The sequence below is a fragment of the Nipponia nippon genome, unplaced genomic scaffold (genome assembly GCF_047370975.1).
Source record: "Nipponia nippon isolate SJK-2023a ecotype South Korea unplaced genomic scaffold, ASM4737097v1 scaffold_4, whole genome shotgun sequence".
Classification (NCBI taxonomy): domain Eukaryota; kingdom Metazoa; phylum Chordata; class Aves; order Pelecaniformes; family Threskiornithidae; genus Nipponia; species Nipponia nippon.
The window spans coordinates 309,705-329,552 of record NW_028262358.1 but is presented as its reverse complement, the minus strand read 5'-3'; the positions used below and the strand labels follow the sequence as shown (position 1 = coordinate 329,552).

The 19,848-nt window shown below is 51.3% G+C and overlaps 1 protein-coding gene across 10 annotated transcripts in view; it reads left to right on the top strand.

Annotated features, from left to right (window-relative positions):
- Positions 1-19,848, top strand: part of SLC24A3 (solute carrier family 24 member 3) — a 197,734-nt gene that overhangs the window by 9,773 nt on the left and 168,113 nt on the right. The gene's annotated exons all lie outside the window — the stretch shown is intronic.

The window sequence follows — 19,848 nt, the reverse complement described above, 5'->3', positions numbered from 1 at the left end:
ATACTTAAAAAAACCCCTTAAGTTAATTTTACTGCTGACACAGTAAAATAAACTATGAGTTTCATGTTCTTTGGATTTATTCTTGCACTAAATCAGAGGAGGCAACAAATCAAGCTTGTTCAGAAGTGGAGGAGTTTTCCACAAGCATAACTGAGTGATGTAAGAGCCTCTTGGGTCAAAAAACGATCCAAAGAGAGGTCGCGGGAGTGCTGTCTCGGCGTTGCTCGCTGCCGGGAGGCAGTCCCTGTGTTTCAGGGGACCTGGGAGACCTCAGGAGCCATCGCCATGTGGGCTATAGCTGGTGTTGCACCTCTTGCTGGAGTTAAGGCTGCAGAGGCAGAGCTGATGCTGTGTCCAGGGTGAGGGAGACCTGTAAGAGGTACTTTCCTAGAGATTTATCCTGGGAATGAGTGGCTGTGTGCCTGACCGGTGACGTGCCCGAGTGCTGCCTCCCAGGGCGTCCATGCCACAGACCGGACCGAGCTGTGGGCAGCCGGTGGCCTGGTGGTGTCCCCTGAAGCCACACAGCCTCCTGGTATCCCTTCCTCTCCCAGATTTCCTGGGTGTCAGGCGTTCGGTAAGGTAAAACCCGTTTCTCGTGGGTCGCAGCACCCCAGGCTGGTTGGTGTCAGATCAGACCAAGGAGGAGCTGCAGGTGCCGCTGCACCCGAAGGGACGGGAGCTGTGTGTGGCTACATCTAGAGTTTCCCAGTCTTAGGAGCTTCCTGTGGTGAAAAGCACGAGATCTGGTGGCTCCCAAGCCCCTCCTGAAATCCAGCCTTCCTGCAGGAGGCTATCAGGCGTTCGGCGTCTCGGTGCGATGAAGCAGCGCTCCGGCATGCCGCTGGTGATGAAAGCAAGTTGAGAGAGAAATTGGAGAAGATTTTGGAAAGATAATGAAACTTAAAAGGAGAAGAATGAAAAAAAAAGTATCAGTCACCACCCATTACTGTGCGCTAACATTAAAATCCATAGGGATTTTACATCAGCTCATGCGTAACAGACTGTAAAATGAAACGACGGTATTGGTGGTTTTGTTTTTAAAGCCTTGATCATAAGGCTATTCTTTTAAAAAAATAACAAAGGCTTTTTGTTTCATTTTAGTGAAAGCCGTGTATTTTCCCAGGGAAGCAGGAGTTGCGTTAGTGCCGCTACCTGTCACTTACGCGTACGCTTCCAAAGCGTCTGGGGAGCAGGGCTGGCGCGGGTTGGCGGGGCTGTTTGCACAGGAGGCTGAGGACCGGAGGGCTGCGGGGCCGGAGTCTCAAATTGTTTAAATTGACTTTGGTGGCACGGTGCCAGCTGACACCAGCTGAGAATCTGGACAGAACAGCTTATCCAAGGTCACCTCACGGGCTAATAGCAGAGCAGAGAATTAAACCCGGGTCTGCAGAGTCTCACTTCAGGGTAAATAGAGAATGCATACCGCTTCTTGGAGGGTCCTGCTGTTCTTAGAGCCTTATAAAGAAAGGACAGCATCAAACACTTGATTCTGGTATGATGTGGAGTGCTACCCTTTCGTGCCAGGATCTCTGGTTAAAAATAGAAACTTTTTTCTTCCTATAGTAGTATTTATTTCCTTAAAATACTTTGTAAAGTTCCAGTTTGGAATTTTCCTAGAAAGATGCCCTTCCCCTCGGTGGGTGAGGGACCAAGTTGAGCTGGGCCAGGCTCATTTCTCAGAGGAGAAGGGCTGAGGTGCTGCTGGGGACCGGTACCTGTCTGGGCTTGTCTCTGCCTTTTTCAGCAGGCAGGGAACCGTTCCGCAGGTGAGGAGAGTGTAGTGAGCGGTTTGGACGGGGAGTGCGTTCACAGCATCTGCCTGCAGGGACAGGCTGCAAAGGAGTCTCTGCAGACTTCAGTCAAGGCTTAGTACAGAAACCCCCCTTGGAAATGTTTCAGAAGGTTCACATGCTAATACCGCCCGGACAGCATGTTTGAGGGCTGGTCTAAAAGCCGTTGAAGCCAGTGATAGTTTTCCTTATTGATTTCAAGGGTGACAAAGATCCTGTTCTTTGAGTCCTTGCTCGGTTTTGGAATGGGGTTTTCATTAACTTCTTTTCAAGGATGAGCATGACATGTTTCTTCTTCTCTGCTTTCCATGTTTCTGACTATTGAGATGGCATCATAGACCACTGTCTTCCTTGTGCTGTTTCCTCCGTGGGGGGAGAGGGAACGATCGGAAAAGACAGGGCTGCTCTAGCTTTGGCCTCCTGGCGTTACTCCTTAAGGTCTCTTTGGTCAGGCTTGCACCAGGGGGTTGCAGCGCACCTCTACACCGTCGCGCCATTTCCCTCGCCCTCCCTTGCTCAGAGGCTCCCTATGCGAAGCAGATCCGTGCGGGACTTCTACCGCTCTCGGATTCCGCTCGCAGCACCTGACTTGTGATGCCCGCCGTGCCCCGGGGCAGAGCGGAGGGCGCCTGCTCCCTCCTCGGGCGCCTGCTCCCTCCTCGGGCGCTGTGCCCCCGGGGAATTCGGAAAGCGCTCTGTCGAGTGGCGTGCCTCGGTTCAAGAGCTGACCCATGCGCTTGGCGTCGGAGAAGCTGCGATCCCTGTGTTTGACCAGAAGGCAAACTCCTCTGAAGTGTGAGATTTCCCAGTGTGGATGCTAAACATAGGAGTTAGTTCTGGGAAGCCAGCGAAGTTGCACAAAATAGGAGTATTAACGATGATTGTGTTTTTTCTTGTACATTACCAGGGCTGAGCTGAAACTCGCGTTTCCAAAATTACAGTGCGTTTCCTACGCGAGCTGAAATGTGGGAATTTACTAGGTGCTTCCTCATTGTGTCTAAAGATTCTTTTCTTTTTTTCTTTTCCCTTTTTTTCCATGACCCCGCCAACCCTTGGCAAGTTTTTTCAGTAACCATCGTGTTGGTATGGATGTGGGAGAGAGAATCGGAGGACCGCTTTAAAACGCGGGGTCTGCCAGCAGAGATGCGCAAGGCCGAACAGCCCGGTTCTTGCTGGAGGGAGTCCCCCGCTAAGTTCCTCGCGTGGGGCTGTGGAAGGTGACCCCGAGGGTGCAAAGCAGCACCCAGCGAGCGGGAGGCTGGCCGTGTTCTCCCTGCCCCGCTGCAGTGCACGCACCCTCCCCAGGGGCAGCGGGGAGCTGGCACCCCCGTGCGAAGATGGGCCTGGGCTTTGCCGGCAACCTTGTCTGCAGGAGGGAAGGAGTAGCTCTCGGCCGGAGGAGGGAAGGACAAGGGACAACCTGAGATAGCTCAGTGGTGACACCTGTTGACTGGGAGAATGGCTGTGCCGGTGACCTGAGGCGAGGAGGACCGTGGGAGGCAGGAGAAGAGGAGGGATTTTGGTGTGATAAGCCTTGGCTTGGATCATCGGCCTGAAGGAGAGCAGAGGAGGCAGCGTCTAGTGGTGCATTTCTATTCGAAGAACCCGTTGTGGGCTGGAAGCCGCAGCAGGACACGTCTTATTTTTTCCAGACAGACAAAGCTGGCGATTTTACTGTGGCTGATTAAAATGTGCCTGTCCCCCTTTCTGTGATTCCCATGCCTGGTGGGCTTTGTCCCTCTCTTTCCTGATTACCAGATTTATTTCTAGATATGTTTACTTCTAATAAATACAAGAAAGATGTCCTGGGGCTTCTATATATATTTGTCTGTAATTAAGGTAGGATTAATTGCTTGACATTGTTTTTAAGGACCTGCTGTGAGATCAGCAGATAGGAGCATGGGATAAAATGCATAATGAATACATTATGTTATAAATAATGGACACGGCCAGTGCACAGGCATCCCTGAAAGGTAATAGCTCTTTCAATATTTAATTAAGCGGGTACCATAGGGAAAACACTCTGTGTCACTAAGGTAATTTTCAACCTGGCTTAGTGACACATAGATCAGTCTGAATGAGGGCAGACCTGCATGCAGCAGGGAGCCTTGGTAGGCACAGTTCATGGTAATCAGAGGGAAATGTTTCTTGGCTGGAGAACGGGTGAGAAGGGATAATGTTGAGTGTTGATGGAGAGGAGATGCTGACAGCACCTGGAAGATTTCTTGGAACTGGTGCTTTGCTCATTTACTTAAGACGGAGTTGCTGATCTAGCAGCATAGAAAGCCTTGTGCTTCTGTCGGCTTTGTAGAAGAACCCGGCTTTCCAGGAGGGCGCCTGGTGGATGTTCTCTCCTGCTCTTGGAGCCCATTTGCCTGTGGCTAGCTGCTTGTGGCAGCTCCAGACCAGGCCCACTTGCCCACCGTGGCAGAGAGCAGGGCTGAGTGAAGGACCCCGAGCACCCTGACACACCTGAAACGCTGTGCGTGGGGTGCAAGCCGTCACAGCCTTTCTTGAGCTCCTCGGTGTGGTTCTCTCTGTGGCTTTTGCTATCCGGCGTTAATTTTAGCCCCACGCACTGGGAACGAGGGACGCGTTAGGGCAGGGAATTCAGTTTCGTAGGGAAGAAGGCACAGCATCAGTTAGGAGGCCAGTGGCTGCCCTTCAGCATGTTCTTACCTGTGATAAAAGTTGAGCCTCATGGGTTTTCTGAACAGATACAGAAGAAGGGGAAGTATCGCCCATCTGCAAGGCCTATGTTTTATCCCAGTTCTCGTACTAGCTCCACTGCAGTTTTACCTCTGCCGGTGTAGCAGTCAGTTAAATGCCTTAGTGCAAGGCCTGGGAGATTTGCGAGGGTTGCAGAAGTCCAGCCTGCCCTCCTGCGTATCTCCTCAGGTCTCTCGGTGGGGGTTCCTGCTTTGGGTTTTCTTGTCCGGCTATCAGTGAGCGTTCCTGAATTTCACAGCATGTAGGGAGTGCTTTTAGGGAGCAAATCCAGAGTCAGTATCGTACAGTGCAGTTGAATACCAGAGTCGATTGTATTCTCTGGGGTTGAGACCTTGTCTCCATGTTGCAAAGTGCCTAGCATGTTTCCAGCACTGTGGAAGCAGTAAATAATAATGATTAAACAAATAACGCTTGCAGATTTATGTAGTGTAGTTGCAGGGAAACACAAGGGGGAAAGAGTTGTAAGGCAAAGGGAAGGGAGAAATAGTCTTTTTAAATTGAAAAACATGTTTGTATTGAAATCGGACACAAAAGCTCCCTTTTCCCTCTTGCTTGTTTATTTTTTGCAAGGTCTATTTTTTTTCCTTTATCTTTTGTGGAGAAAAGCATGAAAAAAAGCCCCTCTTGTGCTCTTTTGTGATGGCTCCCCTATCATCAGAGCATTCTGGTGTTTAGAGACCAGACTGGGAGCCAGGGCTTATGACAGTCTTTTCTTTTTTCTTTTTTTTCCTGAAAGGGGTGGCTTATTTTTAGTGCTTGCAACACCCAGCTCGCTGGAGGGACACAGCAGGCCTGTTCTATCCATCATCCACGGGAGGGTCACGGTCACTGAGGGAACAGGATCTGCTCCCGCTCTTGGTGGGTTCCTCCGATCTGTTCCGTTTCTGGCCATTTGCTCCTTCTCTGCAGCCCCCGTGAGCCGAGGCGGCCCACGGGCCGTGTCCTTCAGCGCAGCCAGCTCCAGGCTTCCGCCGTCTTCAGCCTCGCTGCCGCGGTGCAGAGGCTGAAGGAGCACCTCTGAGCCTGGCTGGGCGTGGGTGCCACGGGCTCCGGTGGGAGCCGGCGCAGAGGTGCAGGGAAGAGGTGGAGGAGGCGATTCTGCCCTTCCTCATCTGAGGAATTCACCTGGCCATGCCGTGGATGGGCTTACACCCTTAGGACTTGTATCCTGAGCTGGTTGTTGTCTGCTCAGGTAGCGCGATTGCCAGAGGAGCTCCTTGTTCCTTGGACGCAGCCGAGAAAGGGCACGGCTTTGCAGGGTGCAGGGCTGCCCAGCCGCTGCGTGCGCGGAGGCTGAGCCACCCCGTCCCTCTCCGCAGGGAGCTCATCCCCGGAGCCTGGAGCCCCGCGCTGCCCGCGGCACTGACGGTGCTGGCTGGGGCTGGGGTGCCTTCGGCCACGGGCCCTGCAGAGACTGCTGCCCGCCGGTACCTTCTTGGGAGACGCCGCTTTCGGATGCACGGTCCTTTCTGCGGGGGTTCCCCTCCAGCCTTGGCCCGCTGGTCTTTGGGTGGGCGAAGCAGGCGCAAGCAGCGGGCCCTCGGCTTGCAGGGTAAATTCAATGCTGGTTGTGCAGGCCAAGCTGCAAGGGTGACACTTAATATACTTTCGAATTTAACTGGGAAAAAGTCATGGTTTCTCTTCTTTTTTTTTGTTGGGGGGGGGGGGGGGAAGATCTGCTATGTTTCCTTTCCCAGCATGTCTTTATGATATTTTCAGACTAAATTTAATTCTGCAGAATTATATTTAGCTAAAAGTGTAAAAGGGGACAAACCAAACCAAAATAAAATACTTTATTCCAGGTTGACTAAAACATTTCATCTGACCCAAAACCGTCTTTCCTCCCACCATGTCAGCTCAGAATTAGGAGAGAAACACATAAACGTGGGGGAAGGAGCAGTGAATGTTCAGCTCCTAAACAAAAAAAGCCCCAGTCAAACCCCAAGGATTTGCCCCTGTAACGTGAGTTTGGAATACAACCCATATTGCACTGCTTTATAACAGATAAATATCTCTTCCAGAGAATTACGTTCTTACTGCAAAACATTACCCGAGCCTTCCAAGAAACAAGGCTCTGTTTGATAACGGTGAGGAGCTCCATTACTGCTTTTTCAGCCATGTAAGGTCCTGATTTCCAGGTTCAAGCAGCCACGGGATTTTGGAACTGTATAAAAAGTAGCACTGTTACTGATGGAAAATCAATTTTAGGTTATTTTTAATTTGTTGTTACTAATTTTTTCCTTGCTGTCTACCACGAAGAAAGAAAATAGCGATGCGTGAGTTTGATGCGGTAGCCTGGGATGACCTGGGTGACTTGTGGTGCGAGCACCCATAACACGCTCTCGCTGCTGGGATTCTTGCCCTCGGTTTCTTTTCTTCTGCTGCAAAGTCAGAGGGCCCTTTTCTGTTGGTTTCACTGCTCCGTCAAAGGCCGTGTTTTGGCCAGCGGCCTGGGGAGATTTTGCACAGCGCCTTTGGATTGCCAGGAGCAGGGAGGCTTGGTAAATTGAGTTGAGGAGGTTGCTTGCACAAGAAGGGAGCTCGGAGAGAGTTTTGGTGAAATGCGGAAAAAGGACAGAGCGGGGAGTCTGAAGGCGCTTTGGGATTGCCTGGCGTCCCTTGCAGGGAGCGGGGCTGAGAGGGGATGCTTGGGCAGGAGCTTGGATCGGGGAGAGGAGCTGCCCTGGGGATCTGTTAGGGAATGGGGATTTATGGCCCCTCTTCCTTTTATGCCTCTGGAAACTTCCTCTCTGTTTACTAACGGGGGGAAAAAGTGCTGGCATCTACAGCAGGGTAATGCAAAGGCTGCTGCTTTATCTACCCCTGAAATTCACCTCTACAACAGCCACAGAAGCAGCGGGAGGCAAAAGCAGAGTTTGCTGGCCGGTATTAGGAGATTGTCCCATTTTTGGAACGTCACAGGGCAGAAGAAATGGGCAAGAGCTCTGTCAGGGAAGATGTACTGTGCCAGGGCGCAGTGGAAATCACGCCTGGCAGTCAGCAGCTGCCAAGCAGCAGAGATGGTATCAGCAGCGTCCAGGCCTTCCATTTGTAACAGGTGAAACGTTAATGAAATGAGAGTGCCAGCGGAAGAGTTACGGTACCCCTGAGAGACGACAGTGGAGAATCAGGCTAAAAATACTGAGTGCTGTTGTACAGATCAGTGGGAAACTGTCACCGAGAGTCGCATGTGGTTTCACAGGGGCATAGAGGAATGTCCAAGGGAAAACTGTAAAAAGCATTAGCAGCATGAAAAGATTATCGTAAGAAGAAAAACACTGTTTAGTTTAGAGAGGAGATGAATCACAGGAGGCACGATAAGGGGATTTAAAAAGTGGTACTTTTTATGAGGTGCTGAACGGTTCCTTTGCACTTATGTGTAAAGCAAGAAGGGGGCAATGGTCAATTTAATGGTCAAGCTGATGTGAATAATAAAGAAAACATGAATTTCTGCACAGACTGGTAATGAACAATCAAGGGAGCCTGGAATAAATGGCATCCCAGTGACAATTTTTGGCACAAGACAGCAAACAGGAAATTTTGTCTTCAGTTAACGAACGCTGTTCGGGATGGTGGGGAAGTGCATGCAGAAATCCGTGGGTTCTCATGGAGTCTGTGCGCTACCTAAAAGAGGAGTTACAGCTTACGGCTGGTCTGAGGCGGAGGTGTTTTACTGGCCTGGAGAACTAGTAGACCTAAAAAGAGCTAGCTTTTTAATGGTTAGTTTTTTAAAAAAAACGCTCCTGTTTATTTGTAAATAAAAACCTGTATCAAAATGCCTGTTTTATAACAATATAAAATGTCGTGGAGCTCATAAATTTAGAGAAAAAACAATCTTCTTCCATACTTTCTTGTTAGCGAAAGAGACTTTTTCAGCTAATTTCTCCTCTGCTTTCCTTGAGGAAAAAATGCTATTGCTTTTGGCTTTATCTATAACTTTTGGGGACGTGAAAAGACAGGTAAAATGGGAACACGTGCAGTCTGTGCAGATGGTTACTTAAAATCAGTTTTGGGGAGACTTTGCAATTTTTTGGAGCAAGCAAAAAAGGAGCAGCGTGCTCAAGGTGAAAGCATCGTCTCGGTGGCTAGCTGGGCTGCTGACGCTCCAGCACCTTCGGCGGTCAGGGCACGATTACCGCGGCGGGGGCTCCAGGGCTGACACGGTGCCTAACGCGCTGCCGGCACGGCGCTCCCTCACCTCTGACGGTCCTGACGGTGCGGTGAGCCCGGTCCTCGACGCTTCTGCAGTGATGAGGGGTGCTGCTGCTGCTGCTGAGGGTGGAGGAAAAGGAGACTGCTTTATCGCCGTGTAACTGGCCAGCATGAGAGAGCACCCGAGTCCCTAACAGTAAAACTCTTAGTTTGCATCGCGCAGCATCTAGGTTTCAGTCTGTCCTCCTAATTATGGCAATGCCTTCCTGAGCCATACTGCGTATGCTGTGCAGGTATTGCATCTCCCTTGTGCTGAGAATCGTAAACGGGCCTTGTGCGGAGCTGAAGCAGGTGGGGGATGAAATTGGTGATGGAGACAGCGAGCATTTGGTTAAGGTCACAGCAAGTTTGTGGCAGAGTGGGAATTAAACTTCAGCCTCTTAAATCATTGCCTCGTGCTCTGGCTACAGGCTCCAGTTTGTGTGCGGTTTACCTTTGCTTTGCCCAGCCTGGGAGGGGAGTTTTAATGGTATTACTCTTGAAACGCTGCAGTGAAAAGCTCAAGATTTCACCTTTAGCAAAGGTGTTTTTCTGTCCCCTGAGCTTTGCTGTGTAAAGCACGGCAGGTGACCTCAGAGCTGCGGGTGCTGCCCAGCACCCCCACCCGCCAGCAGAGATGCGTGGAGTGCCAGAAGCACCCGTGGGTGCCAGCCACAAGCACGGGGTGCTCCGGGCAGAGGGCGGTGCACGCTGCTCCTCGTTCCCGGGTGCCTCTGCAGAGGTCAGTGGGGTGACCTCACCTGAAGTGACTGAAAGCCTGAGGAGCAATCACTGCTGTGAGTGGGTTTCTACAAAGCACTGCCTGACCTGGAAGTTTTCTTTGCCTTCAGGGTGGGAGCAGAGGAAGACTCAAGCAGAATGCACGTGGAAATTTCACTTTCGAAAGGTGGTATGTAGCTTTTCAGTGTTTAAATAAACCCAAAGTCACGTTTTTGCTGTTCTTCATGCCGTGCTGCGAGAGCTGTAGAGCTGTCTGACCTTCAGAGCATGCCCTGCCTTCCCAGCCAGCAGCTGGGCTGTGTTTGGAGCGTCGCTCCAGCTGTGGCTCATGAGTGCCCGTGATGGCTGGGAGGGGCAGAAGCTTCTTGGGGCCCCTGGTGGGCTCCTGTGCTCTTGGCTGGGAGGGGACTGGTGAGCCTCTGCCTGGAGATACACGGGAGTCTGGCTCAGCAGGGAGGACTGGGAGCCGAGATGGTAGGTGCACGGGGGCACGGAGGCTGTGTTGTTCTCAGATAGGTACCTGCTCTTCTGCCTTGCTCCTCTGAGGGTGCACATGATGGAAGAGGGGTACAGAGGCAGTTTTTTGTGATACCGTGTGATGTGTTTGAGGTTGGGACAGGTTTCTGGACTCAGAGAAGTCAGCCTCTCTGATGTCTCTGAAGGGGTCTTCAAACTGGCAGAGAGGAGGATCGGTTTGGACCAAGACTATCTGTGTGGCCACTGCTGGTGGCAGACCAGGAGAACTTGCAGTTCATCCCTCCAGGCCTGTGATCCTCCTCTGAGACCAGGCTGGATCTTTAACGAAGGCTGCATTTATTTCTGTAGCAGAGAGCAAGAGGCATTTGGGATATAGTCGTGTATGGGCCTTTTGGGGGGGCTGCTTTTTTTTCCTGCTGATGATCACATAGAAAAATTGTAATAAATGGGGGAGAAAGATACTGGGGAAGGGGGTGCGGTGAGAATTTAGACCTTGTTTCTGCCCCTTTTTGGCTGGGCGGGAGCTCAGATTCAGGTGTTGCTGCCCGGCCTGATAGCAGAAAGGTGAAGTTGTGTGGGGTGGTGGTGTCTCCCCCGGAGCTCCTCAGCCCTGCCTCAACAAATAATGAGGGCAGGGGAAGCCGGGGAGCGATGGATGCTTCGCCTGGGTGGAGGACGGCTGGGCGCCCGTCTGTGCTCCGGTTAAGACTTAATGACCTCTCCCAGAGGAGCAGCTTCCATGGGAAAATCTTCCCTGGTGGGTGGAGCCTGTCTTGGGCAATGGGGAGAGCTGCAGTGGCGTTCCTGCCCCAGGTTACCTGGAGAGGGGTTGAACCTGCCTCTCCCCTGTCCCTGCCACATCTCCGGGTTGTGGGGCCATGTGGCATCAGTGCTACTCTCGTCTTGTTCTTGTGGGGTTGTTTGGTTTGATTTTTGTGGCTGGCGCTTGAGTCGCTGTGTGGTGATAAAACTGAAAAATCAAAAGTGCTTCATTTCACCAAAGTTGTTTTTCCTGCCCCCCTTTACAGAATTTCCATGGAAGTGGGAGCAGGCTCGGGGCTGGGGGTACAAGACTGCAGAGGGCTGTTGGTGGCAGATGGGAGTTGGTACGGAGGGGCTGGTAGGAAAGCAGGCTGTGGGAGGGGTGTGAAGGGGAGGAGGAGGCAGCAGCTCCGCTGGGACGGTCTGGGAGCCGTGCGGGCCACCAGTACCAGCTGGGCAGCAAGGCAAGAAGTGCTGGTAGGCTGCAGAGTCAGTCCCCTGGAGAAGGCGTGGGGCATCTAGGGTGAACATTGTCACGAAGGTCTGTCTGAGCTTAATGGCTGATGGCTGGAGAGCGAGTCTTGAGAAATGAATTGCAAGAGCTGGGGTAGGAGAAATCCTGCAGCTCTTCATTTGCCAAAGCCACAGGACTTTTTCCATGGGGATTTGCAAAAGTGGCAAGGAGAGGAGGTCTGTGGGCATGGGACTCAGTGCTGCTCGCCAGCAGGGAATTGATCTGGGCTTTCTGTCCAGCTGTGTCTCCCGTTGCGTGTCCTGCCTCACCTGGCTGACGGCCTGGGGCAGGTCCCCTCCCAGCACCGCTGGCTGGCATCTCGCACCTTGGTGTCTTCCATCAGTGGGTGAAAATGGGCAAGTCCTCATTCCTGCGATGTGCCAGCTTTAAACTGGTCTTGCCCAGGGTCTGAAAATACTTCTGTAAGCGATCTCTGCAGACGCTTTCCCTGCCTCCTCCTGGTGCTGGCAGGTGCCTGGTTTGTGCAGCAGGCTCTGCTTGTGCCCCCACACCTGGACTCATTTGCTCCGTGACCCCTCACGATGTTCAGGGCTGCCCCTTGCCGGGGTGTGTTGTACCTATGTTGGGGTCTTAATGCGGTAGGACTCTGTTGCAGACTAAGTGTCATTTCACACCTTTTCCCACAAGCTGAGGGTTTCCTAAAGCGTTGGTTGGCTTATGGAGCGCGCTTGTGTTCCCAAATCACTTGGGTGCTCTGACAAGTCATGCTTGCCATTAAAATACTTCTGTAGTGCCTGGTTGCTCCGGGACCTTCAGGTCACCTCTCTCGTTACTCTTTGCAGGGCTGCGGGGTCTCTTCCTTAGCTGCTGCCTTTGTCTTGATGGCAGGTCTTGGGGCTGGGCAGCATGTGGAGGCAGAGGCCGGGCGCTGCGGGAGCAGAGCGCTGCCGTACCCGGTTCTGCTGCTCCTCCCGCAGTGCTGCTCGCCGACCTGCCTGCCGTCTTCCTTGAGCGAGCTGCTCCTCCGCTCGACACCTGTGTCGTCTTGTGTTCTCCCATCTAATTAGCTTTCCAGGCCTTTGGTGCAGGGACCTTCTCCTATTTATTAAGTGCCTGTGACTTTGCTCTGGCCTCTGTGCCCTACTTGCGTTATACAGATATTAACAACGGTGGTGGCTTGGCCAACATGTTTCCCTGCCCTTCTGCCCCTTTTCGTCTAGATTGGTATGTGTGGGAATACAGCTTTGAAATCAGAGGTAAGGAACAGGCTGCTCTTCAAAGCCAGGTGTAGATTTTTGGTTTTTTCGCCCCTGAGGATACTCTATTTATGGTCTTCGCTGCTGCTGAATCTGGAAAGAAAGCATCTCCCAAATCGGCCTGCAAAGAAGGGTAATCCATTTATGCAATGCTGATGCAGTCGAGCTCAGACAGCGCTGTGACAATCTGCGGTAGATGTGATTGCGCTAGGAGAAACCCGGGTACGGGGGCTGGCTGGATGCTTACCTGCAGGTCTGGGGGCCGGCAGCCGCGGGTGCAGGGCAGAGACGTGGAAGGGCAGCTCTGGAGTGATGCTACAGTTAATTTAGCTGGGTTTTGCTCTGCCGAGAGGATTCGCCTGGTCTGTCTTGAGGTAACCACGCCACTGCTCCCCACCTCTCCTGCTAGCTTAACATGGGAGCTTGTGCTTGGTTGTTCCAGCTTTTTTCTTCCCCAGAAATATTTCCCTGTTGCATTCGCTGTAGGAAAATTTCAGGGAGAGGGAGATAATTCAGTTAGTTGGAAGGGGGGGTGTGCGTGTGAAACCAACCCTCCAAAACGCAAATCTGCCACCATCAAAACAATAGATAAAAGGGACAGACAAGAGAGGAGGGAGGGCAAGCATATTTCAGAAAAGCTGTGCTGTTTTTGGCTTCGGCCAGCAGGATCTAGCAGTTTGCATAGAAAGTAGTTTATTGTCAGCAAGAGCCGCGGATACCTGCCAGCTCTGCGAAGCCGTTAGCAGCAGTGCATTATGCCTGTGAAAGGCTGCGGTGACAGATCCGTCCCCTTGGCTGGGCCAGCCCCTGGCCTGTCAGCTCCTCGCCGCTCCAGCTTGCCGCTCGCGAGTACCTTTCGTCTTCCTTGCGTTTCTGCGCTTCAACGGTATTGGGCCAAATCCTCCACTGCTGTAAATCAGTTCCTGCACCGAAGTTGAAGGAGTTATCCCAGTTTCCCCCAGCTGAACGTCATGCCTGGGCATTTTTTTTAGTCATCCCCTATTAATTTAAAGTTGTCTTGTCCACTGACTCAACCCCGGTTTGGATGAGAAGGGCTGTACTTGGGTCGAGTTACTGCCGTACCCCAGCCTGATCCAGGAGAGCTCTCCACAACCTTTCCTTAGCAGACCTCCAGACCCCGATTTATCCACTCATCTTCCTCTTACCAATTTTTTGCCATTTTTCAATAATTAGGGATGTTTTTGGAGGCTTGGATGAAATGACCTGGTCACTTCATGGCCAGGTTCGTGAAGTGACCTTCTGATCTCAATGATGGGGATGTGCAGGGTGTTGGATTTTTAATCAGCAGCTTGGAGAGCAAGATGCTAATACGTTTCTCCCTGATGTGGTGGCAGACACTTAGAGGAGAGGCTGTACGTATGTATGCATTAAGTACTTCGCCTCATGGTTAACGTGAGCTTTCTGTGTTTGCTGGTCGTGCACTTGGACTGTGCGGCGTGTGGGGCAGGGGCTGCCTGCACACAGTGCCGTGCGGGGTGGCGTCCCCTCCCGTCTAGAGCCGCTCAGTGCTGCTGGACCAGAAATAATGAACAATCCTAATGAAGGGGGCAATTACACTTGTTTTTATCACAATAAAAAGATTACAAAGGATTTTCTTCATCTGTGTAGGTGTGTTAAGTAAACCTGTCTGGAAGTAGTCTTTGCTGGGGAGCCGCGTGGCTGAGCGCAAGGCAGGTAACTTCACATCAGTGTAAAATCGTTGTCTCCCCTAACCTGTATCCCGCCTTCCAGAGGTGAGTTTGGGTGTTCTTGTCCCGTTCGGTTGTCGGAGGCGTGTGGGCTGTGCGACGGCCCCCCGCGCTGTCCGTCCGGCAGGAGCGCGGGCGGACCCTGAGCTCCGCGCCAGCTTGCTTTGTGCCCGCTAGAAACTGGGTGTCCGCTCCGAGGTCCTGCTGCGTTTCCAGCTCATTGGGGTTCCTGGGCCTTGATGCGGAGAATATAAATACACTTCTCTGAGATCAGTGTGCAATTGGGGAACATCGGTATATTGTATAGCATGATGGAGTAGTATCCTTCATGCCAAAAAGTGCAGATCGGGATGTGTTTAGCTGTGTTTCTGCAGTGCCGTAAGTGGCAAACTCCAGCCAGAGCCGTCTGGAATAGCGTAAGGAGCTCGTGAGTTCCCACGTGGAGATCTGGGTCACACACGCAGCGTTTTCAGAAGTTCTGAGCAATATGATCAGTACTTCTTTCCACTCTATTTCATTTTCATGATCATAAGTAGAACAGATCAGCAGTCTTGCTAGAGAGCCTGTTCTCACCAGACTGCCGCCCCAGCTTGGCAGGGACAGGAGCGCCCAGCAAACACACACTCATGTGCTCCCTGTCTTATTTAAAGAGACATGGCCAGTGGAAATGCACCGTCTGCATTGTCCTGTTTGTATTATGAAACGCCGTACAGGCACAAAGACAGGGAAAAATGACTCGTATACTTATTGTCCGTGGGAATATCTCTGGGAGGAAGCACAAATAAAGCTCTCCAGAACCTGGCTTCTGAGTTAGTAATGTAAAACTGGTGCTGGGTAATTGGAGTTTTGGAAAATACCTTGCGGTGATGTTCAGTGCTTAAAAAAATAGTTCACCCGCTTTGAAATACGCTATGGTACAGAACTTTGGAAAAACTCTTTATTGTAGCAAAGTTTTTAAAGATGTCACAGTATTATTTTATTATAAAGCCAGCAGCTACAGCATTTATAAGTAAAATGTCTGATCTGTATACTGGCCTGAACAAAATGACAATGTAGTTAATGCAAGCTGTTTAGTAGTCTTTATCTCTGCTGAGAAAATGAAAAAATGTCTTTGACATGTTTCCCATTAAAAATCATCCAATTCTGAATAACTGCATTTTCAGAAAGAAAACTGGTAGCTTGCTTTTTTGTAACCGTTCCTACTTTTCCTTGGAAAGCAGAGTTTTGCTCATTCCTTGCTGTTCTCCTAGCCCCTCTGCAGAATATCAGAATTTTGTTCTACATTTTCCTGGCTGTGATTTAGTGTGTATTGAAATCAAAGGATGGGACCCTTTTTTAGTGACATAGGGGCTCAGGCCCCACAGCCTTTAGCAGCTGATGTGAAGCTTCAAGTCAGCCTAAGTTTTGCCTTAGAACAGGCGAATAAAGAATTGCAAGATGCAGTCCGAAACGAGAAGCCAAAAGCACATGTTGCAAAAGATTTGTTCTCAAAGAGAATTGGTGATTGTTGCATCTGCCTTTTTGAAACTGTCCTGGGGATGTGATTGTACAACATTTATAGATCAGAATATGCTTGTGCCTTTCCCACAAGTGAGCCCGTGGTGCCGGTGCTGCTGCTGCAGATGGTGTGGCAGCCCAAGGTGGGACCTCACCAGTTCAGGTGGGAAGGGGCCGTGGAAGCCAGAGAGGGTCCGGCCACCTGGCCGTGGTGGTGGTGGGATGCCCTGCCTGCAGCCCTGCCATGGCGGGATGCTACAGCTGAGGTGATGTCCCTGCTGCTGGGTGCTGAAGCGCTTCTTGGTGGTGGTCCTGCCTCATGCCAGCACCTAAAGCAGGGAGAGACGCTGCCAGGCCCAAATGGTGGTGCCTCCTGCCTCCAACGGGACGGGCAAGGTCCCTGTTTCATAGGCAGCCACGTGTGAAGGGTTAAACCGCAGCTGACAGTCAGTTCCTCTTTCGCCGAATCTGCCAAAACACGAACCCAAGTTTCTGAGTTGTTTTCTGCAGGGGCTGATAGGAGCGCAGCCGGTGCCCGTGCGGCAGATGTCGAGTTGCCTCCAGCCATACCGTGGGGAGGCCGGTGCTGGCAAGCAGGGAAACGTGGACCCCATTTAATTGTCATAAAATGTCCTTGTTAGCAAGGTTAAAATCTTGATGTGTCCCTGTTTTCACAGGGAAATCCTTGGAAGGCCAAACCTTTGAAGAAAGCATCTCCTTTCATCTGTAACGTGTATTTTCTATTGCTGTGTTGGGCCAAATGTGTTTTAGAGTGGAGATACCGAAGGCAGGGTTTTTGGGGTCAGCGGGTTGCGAGTCCTGCCGGGGGACAGCTGACCTGGAGGTACTAGAGGCGAGCTTTTACTGGTGTAAGTCACAGCCATCCCATCAAATTCAGCTGTGGACCAGTTCTGCCGCTATTTACGCTGATTTGTGTGAACGCTGAATGTAGCCTTTATAAACACTTTTATTGCCAAATTAAGCTTTTCCCCTTCCAAAGTCACCTCAAATGACTTTCTTCTTCTCCACCCCTCGCTTGGAAAAGCTTGCAGTCTGAGCGAGGAAGGCGTTGTGGGTGGGGAGGGAGCAGGCGAGGTTTCTGCAGGACCTTCTGGGCCGCTGCAGTCCTCGCGGGTTCTCCCTCGTGCCTTTCCTCCGCGCGGCCACGCACAGCGGAGCATCAGCTGCTGGGAGAAGAGCCTCTCTGCTTTGAAAACAGCTTGTGTGTGGAATTGAGACTGCTTAGCTCGGGTTACCGGAGTATGTTTATTATTATGGGAGATGCCTGATGTTGCCTTGTTGCATGTGTTCCTTCTGAGAAACAGGGTCCGCTTCTATAGGTGATGTTTGTGTATGTTTAACTCACAGCCTAAGCTCTTACCCGTGCTTACAGACTAAACAAATAGCAAACAGCATTCTCTAAAGTTTGTAAAGCATAGCAAGTAGGAAGTGCTTGAAGTTTCAAATGATGATAATGAGTTTACCAAGTTAAACACTTTTTGCTTAGGAAACAGGAGTGCTTAAGGCTGCCCGCGCAGCCGTGGTTCTTCCCCCAAACGTGCACGCGGGCCGACTCCTGCCGGCCTGGGGAGCGTTGGTCCCAGCCACTGCCATTGGCCTGGGTGCACGTTTCCAGGCCGCCCCTTCCCAGGCTTTGCCTCCCTGCTGGTGGCGTGACGTGGGAGCTGCCCTGAGCAGACTCTGACCTGGGCAAGACGAGAACTCTCAGGCTGACCTCCTCTCTTAATGGGATGGGTCAGAAAACCGAACGAAAGGGTTGGGACCTGCAGAGAACCTTTTACTTCATCCCTTAAGCACCCTCTGGGACGTTGCCCCAGGATTTGAATCTCTGTTCCACTGCTCTTTGCTTGCGATCTGTTTCCGAAGTGCTGGACAAAACTGGGAATAGTTCAGGTTTGAAGGTGGTTTTGAAGTGTCAAGCGTTGAGTGCAGACTCCAGCCCCTGCACAGACCCCCAGGGCTGTGCCTTCCCTGCGTGCATGGAGTAAAGCCTGGTGTTTCCTGGTGGCCTCAAAACGCCCTGGACGTTTGACAGACAAACGCGTTCTTCCCAGCAGGCAGGGCAGCCAGGCCCTGCCGCCGCCTGAGCACGTGGAGGAGGAAGGCCATGGACAGCATCAGTGATATGCACTTGAGGAGTATCTTGAGTAGCAAAGGCCTGGTGAGAGAGCCTGCGTTCTGCTTGCTGGAAGGAAGATGGATGGGTGGGTGGGTGGAAATCTCTCTCAAATGTTGGGTTTTTTTTAGATGGGCTCAAGGTCTCTGTTGCAAGATAGCTGCTTTGGTGCGTGTGCCTGCTTGAAGTGGATGCCTCGGCTGCTTAAAAAACAAAAGGTTTTTTTCTTCCTCCCGTGAACTAAAAACTATATAGGATGCGCGGAACTGACACATGAGCACGTGCTTTCCTTAGGCAGACATGACATGTCCAAGGCTGACCAGCATTGTGCCATGTATGTCATGGAAATCAGCCAGCTGGTTTTGTTGACATTGCTAAAATAAAGTTTCGTTTACCAGCACCAAGGCGAAGCCGAAGAGGGGAGCAAAGCACGGAGAGAGTCAGCAGTAATGGGGCAAAGTAACGCGTTACCTTTTGTAGGGTTACTTGCTGCGTACTCATACCTGGACCCACCCCGTGCCGTGCAGGCGTGCAGCTGGAGCCAGTCCGTGGCCTGGGTCGTGAAGCAGCTGTAGAACAGCTGCAGGCTGAGGTGCTGTATTGCTGATGGGAGCCGGGGGTTGGTGTCATGTGCCTTCACGTTTATTACACGCAAACTGCTTTTGGTACCCAGTGAGTCGACTTTTCGGTGTGTTTCTTGCCCAGCTATTACTGCCTGCACTCGCTTCTCAATATTCACTTATCAGTTCCTTGTGGCTTCTCAGTGGCAAAGTCCTGGTGCTGGCTACTTTCATCCTTCGCTGGAGTTGAAGATGAGCCACTTCAGTCTGCTTATTTAATGAAAAAGTAGTCTTTGCTACTTTCTTGCCTTCCAGATGGTGATTCTTGTTTCACTGACTTGGTGGCCTAGGAACAGAGTTTTGGGGGTTTCCTTGGTATTCTCAACAGTAATCGTGTAGCACTGAAACTTTTTGTTTGAGAGTGTGCCGCTGTTTTGCAATTGGGTCTGGGTCTCGGTGGCAAAGAAACTGGTGAGCGAAAGCAAGATGGCTGGTGTTGGAAAAATGAGAAGTCGGTAAATGCGCGCACGCTTCCCGTGAGGAGGACGGGGCATGGTAAAGAGTACACCCAGACCCCCGGGTCTAAAATGGTTAACTCCTGCTGGACTGGGGTTTATCCCTGTTTTCAGTCTTAGATGAAGTACATGCCCCTGATGTTTGCAGAGGTTTCTTAGTGATTGGAAGCAGGGGGGACTGCTGAAGTGACTCAGAGGCATGCTCTGGCTTCGGTGAGATTGTGTTGGGTGGGAGTAACAGCGCAGTTGGGCTTAATAAGAACCATTTTGAGAATGAATACAGCTATACTCTCGTAAAGATGTTTCCATCAGTTGCTTTGTGCTCTGCGAGCAGAAGCTGAAGGAAGCTGTAGATTTCATGTTTATAAATGAATGCTTCCTAATGCGTTGAAGAGCTGCTGCCTGGCCCGCAGTGAACACCTTCAGGAGCCTTTCCCCCGATGTCATTAGACTTGGGCACGCGATATTGAAATGGATCCCTGTTGACCACTTTGGCGAAAGTAACCATTCGGACATTTATTACAAAATTGAAAATGGCGATTGCTCCTACGCCTCCGCCGCCGCCTCCCCACTGCTGCTTCCTGACGCAGCGCGGGCGGCCGAGCTCTGCCCTCGCGGCCCCGAGGGACCTCGCGCTCTGTTGGGGCAGAGCTTTCCTAACACCTCTGTAGCACGTTACTGACTCACAAAGAAGCCTACCTAACTTCTCTGTCACACGCTGTATTTCTGAGGCCTCATTCAGCAGCAAATTGAATTGTAATCCTGAGCAGAAATGGCTTAAATGTTGTAGAAGCATGTGCAAAATTCAGCAGAGTTTTGCTGGTACTTAACAGCAGTGAAATGCCTACAGGAGTAATAAGTTGAGGGTTTTCGGGTTTTTTGTTTGTTTTGGTTTTGTTTTTAAACCAAAACAATGGATGGTGCTCCAGTTTTAAACTGATTGAAGCTTACAACTTCTCGTGAAACCGTAGATGGTCTTCTAGTATGAACCTTTGAAGCTGTGGA